Consider the following 6,612-nt stretch of genomic DNA (forward strand, 5'->3'; position numbering starts at 1 on the left):
TGACTTCCCACATTATTGCAGGAAAAAAAAGCAACACCGTCTTGAGCCACCAGTTGAAAAATGCTTGCAGAGAAGCTTTATTGCAATAAAACCCCAGCCTCTCTGCTGGATGAAAGCTAAATTTGTATTACAACAGTTAGTTTACTTACCTAATTTACTTACAGTGTTACTTTTGTCTTCTAGAATAGTACTACGTCTTTTTTTATTTTTTTTAAAAAAAGCACCATCTCATTTAACATTTGAATGAAGAAAATAATTTCCCACTTAGATCCAACTATATTCCAGTCCCTCTTCCTGCAGACTACTACGTTATATAGTGTTTTCTGGAGAAAAGAAGTTAGCTCAGTTTACAACACCGATGAACATTTATTATTAATCTGTTAACTCCAATTCAAAACCTTGATATCCTCCTGGATTCCCAAGTTTGGTGCAAATTAATCCCTCCTGAAAAATTATGCTACTATATGCACACACCACTTTCTCCAAAAACAAAATATAATTCTATTCATCCGGTGGATGAACACATAGCTAAGATAGCCAAACTGAGTAAGAAGTTACTTTTTCAGACTGCAGTAGCTGTGGTCACGTTCTGCTCAATGAACTTTCTACAGCGATTCACAAGAGAAGCATAATTGGGCCTCAAAGGACTAAAAAGCAGCTCGAGCACCTAAATAGTTAATCGCCACAAAAGCGACGTTGCACAAAGACGAACAGAGGACCGATTTTGCCTTTCCTCGGCCTCTTGTTTCGGTGGGCTTGACCCCCCTGACCCCTGTCAGCCTGGCGCTCCTCATGAATGGCAAAACTGGCGTTCGCTCAGGGATGGGCTGCAATTACTGTTGGTGGCCGCTTCCACCATCAATAACTCAATCTGTCTGTCGGTGAGACCCAAGAACTTTTCATTTTAATTAGTGCTTCGGAGGCATTTAACATGGAGGCAAATTAGCGACCCAGCTGGGAGGTGTCCGTCACTTTCAATTTCGGCAGGGCCGGGGCAGGCCGCCCCGACCCCTGGCCTACTTTTCACACGTCCCTGACTTCTCCCTAATGAAGCGACAAAGCGCCCCTGCGCCAGGGGAAGCCGGGGCGAGCTCCGGGCCGGGCACCTCCCGCCCGCGGGCAATGCTCCCCGAATGCTGCAGCGGCTCCGGCGTTTGCCGTGATCACGGCGGGATGGACCCGAACAACACGCTTTGTGGACGTCCTGAGCACTCGTAAACTTCAAAATAAACCTCCTGGCACGGTAGGGGTAAAAGCAGTATCGTAACAAAAATACTCATTCTCTTTAGTGCTTCCTAATCACAAGAAACAGGACCAATTCTGACAGCTGACAGGGAATGTCCTTCTAGCTATAAAAACATCAGGCCAGCAACATCAGTTTGTAAGTATTACCGCTTTACTCTCTGTTTCAACTGCAATGAACATCAATCCTTAATAAAACATGTGGAAGACAAAAACTGCCAACAACCTGTATGTAGTAAAACAACAAAGACTTTATTTATAGTATTATTTTTGCAGTCCATCACGGAAAAAAAAACCCACTAACAGTCTAAAGTATATTTAAAATTAATTTCTGTCCGTCTTTTCCAGGCAAGTTTCAGTGAGGACTACATATTCTCAACTCTTCCACGTTTCAAGAGTAGGAGTGTTTTAAACTTTCAGAAAATCGGTGTTCTCGCTCCCCAGCTCAGTAAGGTAAGAGAGCACACTGGCACAGCAAATGAACATGCAACGTGTATTTACTACTGTACTACACACTATGTTATCAAAATATCAAAAAGAAATGGGAAAAAACTCCAACATTTTAATGCAACTCACTTCCATTTTCACAGTGATTTTTGTTCAGTGAGACAATCTATGGTAATTTTCAAAAATGTTGTCCAAGCCTATTCAGAACGTAACACTCACCACTTAGAACCAGTATTTTGTACCCTAATCTTCCTTTCATTAATATTTCATTTTTCACAGATATATATTAAAATGTAAATATGTATACAAACACGTGATAAAATGACACTGAGAACAAGTTTTGTTATAATTCCCCATTTCAAAATCACTCAAATTTGAGAACGCTTGTCAGCATTTAAAAGAACACCTCAAAAATGGAAAGTAAAACCCAGCAGGGCTGTACTTCCCCTGAAATGCACATATGATGCCTTAATACTATTACTTGGGTTAGCTTTCTGTGGCTGCTACTCTCAGTGTCAAAGTTTGCCCTTAGCCAGGAAAGCTGGGCAGCCGGCTGCAAGCCTTGGCCAGAGAAGCACTGATGAGCCTGGCTCACCCACAGCACTAGCAGTAACATTTCACTGTTGGGCAGGTGAGCTTAAGGCACGAACGAAAAACTAGCTATTTACAACAAAATGTCCCAATATGAACTATATGAACTGCAGTGTGGACACATGTCCTATTCTACCACCCACATTACGGAAGCAACAAAGCTATGTCAAAAACACGACATGGATGGTTGAGATGGTTGAGGCAGTTTTTTCAGTCACCACAGTAAAATTCAGCAGAGTTTTCCTGCCACAGCTATCAGAAGAGACATTAGGCATTTTTTTACCCATCCATTTTAACCATTCTTCCTTTTTCTCCTGTAAGTTTCCGAGCTAAACAAACTAAGGCAATCAGATCTCTGATAGCTTATGTTGCTCATTTGTAGAAAGGGAAACTGAAAACATTTCGTTTTTAAAATCACCTGGTACACCAATAGAGCTATGTAGTTTCACAGCTTAAAAAAAAAAATTTTAAAAAACAGACTAGTTGTTCTAGCACTTCTAACAAACGCCACACCCCAAAATGATGTAGTTATGACCTTCCTATGAGAGCATCTTTCACTAAAACCAAAACAAACCATAACAACAAAAAAATACATTTGACAAAACTGAAGAGGCTGCAGTGACAACCTTCTGAATAATTTCTGCAACCCCATTAAAGAGGAAGACTGGCAGCTCCACTAAGGCACACTATCTAAAGTGAGCAACAGCTGGAATTTCTCCAAAACCTGCCTCATATTAACAGTGTAGAATGACACAATTAAATGACTACTTCAAATGTATGAAAGCACCAATTAACACCTGGAATGCTACTCTGCCAACAGAGCAATGGTGAAGAAACTCAAACCCAAAGTCCTCAAACTCTTTTTTTCTGTTGTAGCCTCAAAGAAGTATTCAACCATAATCTATTAAAAAGTAATTTATTATCAATTGTTAACACTCAATTTGTCTACAGTGTAATTTATTATCCTTACTAAAAATAGCTTATTGAAGCAAATGCTTTTGTTATTAAAACTGTGTGGGTTTTTTTCTGAACTGGAATTCAGCTGTGAATTCACAGCACTATCACGGCAGTCTAGCCCTACACTCCGTATGACTCCAAATACATGAAGCTAAAGCATGCAAGATTTGTCATATGGTCCAAAATAATTCTGAAAGCAGGGACTTCAGTGGTAACTGTTCCTTAGATGTGGCTCTGTAGTATTTTTAACAGCATGATCCCCAAACCAAATGAGCTGCACTGTCCCAAATTTCAATAAAGAATGGTAGTGCTGAATGTAACAACAGAGACAGTATTGTAAACGAACACATGAAAAAAGAAACTTCAATCTCAGACTTCACAAGAATTAGAACATTAAATCCAATTCAACATACAAGATGTTTCAAAAGATTTGCAGCAGTACATACAATACCAAGTAAATACATTTACCAAAGTAAAACTGAAAAATATTAAATTTTTCTCCCATGTGTAATGGGGGCAAGAAGTGACTTAAGTAACCATAAGCATATTCCGCCTCAATCACACATACAGATTTGAACACAACTTCAAGGTGGAACAGAATGCCAGAGATAAATTGGACTGTCAGTCTAAGCCAGTATGCAACAACTTTTCTATTAGAGCTTAAAAAAACCTGATATGCTGCCACAAAGAAAATTATTAATTTGGATGAAGAAAAGAGGGATTGTAAGAACAGTAAAGAATTCACTACAGGGCAGACAACAAGTAGTTTCAAGAACAGAGGTTACTCGTGTAGTTCAAATGACATTCAAGGACCTTGATTCTTGAATCAGCTTGATTCAAGAATACTTACCCTTTTCATTAATACAGTAAGCACAAAAAGTAAAACTTTGATAAACCTTGCTGACAAACATGAATTGCCAATTCAGTTGAGTGATTTTTTTTATGCAGGAAGATTTGGATGACGTGAAGAACTGAAGTAACAGAAATGCAATAAGCTACAATAGCACGAAATTTGGCAAGTTATGCATATTGGGAACTCCGAAGAATTTCTGCTTCACATAGACTAGGAGTTCATGCATAGGAGATAGCTACATCCAAGGACTCAAGTACACTAACCAATTACAGAACATCAGAGACATCCATGTGATGTTGCCGGGAGGAAGAGACAAACACAACTCTAGGTTTTCCCAGAGAAACTTCCAGGGGAAATAGTGAAACATGGACAGCGCAGAGCCAACATGATTGATAAATTCAACATATGCCTAGAAGGACTGATAGTATTATCTGGAAAATAAGAAAGCCCTATGAATGGAGAAAAAAAGAAAAATATTAATACAGTGAAAATTGGCAGGGAAATGATTACTCTTTGAAAATGTATCATAGGAATAAACACAAGGACAGACAGACAGCTATTCAACCTGAAGAAAATTACTGGTTCAAAAACAACTAGGTATGGATTAGCCATTAAAATTTATTTAGATCCGAAATTAGAAGACAATTCCTAACCACTGGTTAGAAGGTTCTAGGGCAAATTTTCAAACTAAATAGAGTCCAAAAATGTAATTAGTCTTTAGTTAACAAAGGACACCATCTCATGTAGCTGCAGGTGACAGGACAGGAGAAGTCTGATCCTGGAGAGCCCTTACAACTCCATTTTGTTATTCATAATACAAAAAGAGCTACCGTTAACCTTAGCATATTCACAGTCAAAGAGTCAAATTTAACCAATTCCATAACAAGAACAATGCTGAAATAAAAGTTTCAGATTGTGTACTGTGTAATTCTGTCAGATACTTCTACAAGTCTACTTTTAAAATATGTTACTATTATTTGATTGCAAGGCATGCCTACATAAATTGTAGAAAAGTGTCACACTGAAACAGCCGAACTAGCTATACTAAGTGCTATCGAACATGCTAAGTTAAAAACACAGGTAAATTCACCACCAAAATCTATGAAAAAAAAAAAAATAATCACACAGTTGATGGAGAAAACTGCTAGCTACTGCAAGCTAGTTGGCTGCATGGCCATCAACAAAAAGTACTTCAAATAAGGCCCTATTTGTTTACGCACTAATCTGCGCAAGCTCACAAAAATAATTCCATGAAATGGTGGATTGTATTAGAATTATTTAGAACTATTACTGACTGCATAAATTCAAAAGCCAAAAGACTGTGTAAATTATTTCAAGGTTCTTTCCCCCTCTACAAACTGCTACAAAATCTGAAATGTTAAATGAAGCACGCTTGTGTGTGTGTGTATTATACACTTCTCAAAAGACCAAAATGAAAAACATATCTGAGCTCTATTTGTAGGACACTTATAACCATGTGTTTATAATGCACGTGCTGCAATGGTGGGTTTGTTCATTCAAAAAAACATGAGCCCCTAACAACTGCTTTCTGCAGCAAGAGAGTTCACAGTCTTAGAAAAGGCCTTCCTATTTTTGAGTAGCTGGAAGAAGTCACCAAAATCCACCTTGGATGCTCTAACAGGAATCTTACGGAAGCAAGATTTCACACTGCTTGCAAATATCAAACCTGCATACATTACTGCAGAATTTAGAAGCCAAACTACGAAATTATGATATATCTGTCTGTTTCATAAACAAAGTTCTTAACCATGAAGAAATTAAAGCCTAGCTGCTTTTCACCATGCCCAGCACAATTAGGTAATTGGGGACGCCACTCACTGGACTCCTGAATGCCCATCTTACTGTTACTCTGGAATCCAATTAACTAACTGCTACAAAGTTTCTTCCATTAAATTAACAGTAATGAAATTCAGTAAAATTATTTTCCCAGTGCCATCAGGTATTCAGACATATCCTAGTGTGTTACAAACATGACACATTCTCTTATTTGAGTACATTCAAATAGGATTTTGCTACACAATTTTTATTCATCTTGACCCATTTCCCCTCTTTCAACTCCACCGCTGCGGCGATTGGCTGGCTGAGAGCTTCTGCCCTTAAGACAACTGGCAAAGGAACACCCATGCTCCTTCTACCATAAATGACATCAACTTCTGCTATTCTACCCAGAAGCTATCATTCTTAAATGTTTTTATTATCTATTTATCATTTTTGCTAGTTCCTCACTGTCATACCAGTCAATGTGAACGAGGAGAAAAGTCTCCACATGTAACGCATTCCATCTCTAAATCTAACAAATCCAAAACAGGAATGTAACTTTAACCTTTTAAATTTTGTTCACAAAAAAATTAAAGAAAGCCTTTCATTCACTGAACAGCAAGAGAAAAAGTAATTAAGATTGTTACAAACTTCACACATCAATGTTGAAAATCTTATGGTCATATTACACCGCCTACAGGACCTATCACATCTTTTGGCTCTGAAATACAGTTATTTCATAC

The sequence above is a fragment of the Cariama cristata genome, unplaced genomic scaffold (assembly GCF_000690535.1).
Source record: "Cariama cristata isolate BGI_N322 unplaced genomic scaffold, ASM69053v1 scaffold7767, whole genome shotgun sequence".
NCBI lineage: Eukaryota > Metazoa > Chordata > Aves > Cariamiformes > Cariamidae > Cariama > Cariama cristata.